General features: G+C 38.2%; 1 pseudogene; it reads left to right on the top strand.

Moving 5' to 3' along the window:
- The first annotated feature begins 216 nt into the window (after positions 1-216).
- On the top strand, positions 217-335 carry LOC138144358 (5S ribosomal RNA; annotated as a pseudogene).
- The last annotated feature ends 2,999 nt before the right edge of the window (positions 336-3,334 follow it).

The following is a 3,334-nucleotide window of genomic DNA, read 5'->3' on the forward strand; positions in this document are numbered from 1 at the left end:
GTGTATTAAAAGGTCTAAAAGGGCCAGGGTCTCCCATTGCATCCTGGGTCATCTCTAGTCATCCTGATGAATATCTGGTCACTGGATCCAGATGACTCTGGAGGAGAAAGTTAGGCTGGTGACCTTGCATAGACCTCCTTCACTCAAATCAAAGTGAACTGCAAGTCATGTCATCATTTCCCTGATGCCATGGTCCTCTTTGAAAATGAAGGACAAGTCTACGTTCATACCACCCTGAATGCGCCTGATCTTGTCTGATCTCAGAAGCTAAGCAGGGTCAGGCCTGGTTAGTACTTGGATGGGAGACTGCCTGGGAATACGAGGTACTGTAGGCTTTTGGGGTGGCTAGGTGGCACAGTGAATAGAGCACCGACCATGGAGTCAGGAGGACCTGATTTCAAATCTGGCCTCAGTCACTTAACACAAAAACTAGCTGTGTGATCTTGGGCAAGTCACTTAACCCCAATTGCCCTCCAAAAAAAAGCAAAAAAAAAATGAAAATGAAGGACAAACACAACAACAACTGGAGTGGTTTGCCATTTCCTTCTCTAGCTCCTTTTAGAGATGAAGAAACTGAGGCAAACAGGGTGAAGTTCTTGCCCAGGTCACCTAGCTAGTAAGTGTCTGAGGATGGATTTGAATTCAGGAAGAGGAACCTTCCTGATTCCAGGCCCATCCACTGCTCTACCTAACTGCTTTCTGATAGATAGGGAGGTTTAATAAATATGGGATTATTGTAGAGAGTGAGGTTACCTTTCTTACAAAGAGAAAGGAAAATATGGTTAAAACTCACTGTGCACTTTTTTTCATTTATGTCCTCTTAGTATGTATGGGATTATGATCCTTAAATACCTGTCTTGCTCTGTCTCTTACTTATCTGTAGGCAAGAAACATAGGAAATTAGGGGAAATATACAAGCCCAATTATGGTAGCATAAATGGTGAAATATACATATATATATCTCAAATGGTATAGCTAACCATTCATCTGATCCCACTTAGCACAAAGAGTCTGTTTCTGAGGGAATCACACAGACCTTAACCATTCATGTATGCCCCACTAGACAGAAGCACTCAATTCCAATCTCTAGGGTGAGACATTGATAAATTGTCAAGGGATATATATTTTCATGAATTATCTACTCTGACATCTGCCTGAGAGCCCTTAGTCACTTATAAAACCTGACTCTTTCTTGACCTTCCTGAATTTCTCTAGTCACATGACTCAATGAAGTTGGCTCTTCACAGAAGTAAACAAACTTGGATGTTACATACAGTTGATTTTTATCTTGGAATATAATCTATGAGTAAATTAATAGCACTAATAATTATAAAAGAATGTATAAAATCATATACCAAACTACTATGAACACTGCCACTCAACCCAGGAATTTCACTTTAGTTGGTATTATGAGTGGGCAAAGGGAGGTAAATCAGTCACTTCTCACACATGTTCAATTCACAAATTCATCCAAGTTAGTTATCAAATGAAGAGGGAGAAACTTTGGTGTTTGGGTTTTGGCTCAGACTCTGGCAGAGAATTTTGGGTCTGGTACAAACTGGAGCTCAAAACTGCTTCATTCTTTCCCTAGCCTTGAATGCCCAGTTATTGGTAGGAATCTCTGTTTACTACTGGCCTCAGCTGAGAGGACCCATCAGCTAATCCTAGAAAGGAGCCTGGCCATCATCTTTCCCTTTTTAATGCCTCTGTCTAAGCTTGGGAGCAGTACTCTTAGTTCTGGCAATTGTGCCCCTCTTCATTTGCTGCTTATCAGGCAAATCACCAGTAATAGGGTGAGAAAGGAAGAGAGGAGCTACTATGCTCTCACTTTCAAGTAATTGATAGATGGGAGGGCTACTAGGTGGCACAGTGGATAGAGTGCTGGACCTTGAGTCAGGAACATCTTGAGTTGAAATCCAGCCACAGTCACTTACTAGCTGTGTCATCTTGGGCAAGTCACTTAACCCAGTTTGTCTCCATTTCCTCATCTGTAAAATGAGCTAGAGAAGGAAATGGCAAACAATTCTAGTATCTTTGCCAAGAAAACCTCAAATGGGGTCATGAAGAATCAGACATGACAAAAAAAAAGGCTGGACCCAACCTTCTTTTTAGACTAAGACAAGAAATGAAAAGATAAAGCACTGAGAGAAGGGAGATCTCATTTGCCCTTGGCACTGTCAGAAATCTTTGTTTTTTTACCACAAAAAGTGTTACTGTGACTCTTTTAATACATATAGGGCCTTTCTTCCTATCATTGATCTCCATGGAACATACATACATACATATATATGTGTGTGTATTTGTCTGTCCCAAAGTAGCAAAAGTTCAAAGGGTGTGAAGAGAATTTTCTATAAAACAATTTTGATATTCATTTTTAAAATTTTGAATTCCCAATTCTCTTCCTTATACCCTTTCCTAACACTTCCCTGAGATGGTAAACAATTTGACATAGATTATACATGAGCAATCATATAAAACATATTTCCAAATTAGTCATATCATGAAAGAAAACAAATCAAAAAATGAAAAAAAATAAAGGGACAAAATAGTATCATTAAATCTATATTCATATGCCATCAGTTCTTTCTCTGGAAGGGAAGAGTATTTTTCATCACAAGTCCTTTGGAATTGTCTTGGATTATTGTATTGCTGAGAGTATTTAAGTTATTCACAGTTGATCATTATATAATATTGTTGTTACTGTGTACAATGATCTCCTGATACTGTTTACTTCACTATGCATCACTTCATGTAAACCTTTCCAGTTTTTCTGAAATTCTCCTGCTTGTCATTTCTTATAGCACAATAGTATTTGTTTTCAATCATATACCACTATTTGTTTAGACATTCCCTGATTAATGGACATCCCCTCAATTTCTAATTCTTTGGCACCACAAAAAGAGCTACTATAAATTTTTTTGGCAAGTAGATCTTTCCCCTCCTCCCACCTTTTTGCTAAAATCTCTTTGGGATACAGATCTAGTAGTGGTATTGCTGAGTCAAAGGGTATGCACAATTTGATTGCGTTTTGGGCATATTTCCAAATTTCTTTTCAAAATGGTTGGACTAGCTCACAGCTTCACCAGCAATGCATTAATACACTAATTTTGCCTCTTACCCTCCAACATTTCTCATTTTCCTTTTCTGCCATATTAGCCAATCTGATAAGTATGAGGTGGTACCTTAGAGTTGTTTCAGTTTGTGTTTATCTAATCAGCAGTTATTTAGAGCATTTTTTTTCATATGACTATAACTAGCTTTGATATTTTTTTTTCTTCTAAAACCTTCCTGTTCACATTCCTTGACTGTTTCTTAATTGGGGAATGACTTGTGT

This window comes from Petaurus breviceps, unplaced genomic scaffold, assembly GCF_028583685.1.
Source record: "Petaurus breviceps papuanus isolate PSGF00001 unplaced genomic scaffold, PetGlider_PUasm1.0 138, whole genome shotgun sequence".
NCBI classification, from domain to species: domain Eukaryota; kingdom Metazoa; phylum Chordata; class Mammalia; order Diprotodontia; family Petauridae; genus Petaurus; species Petaurus breviceps.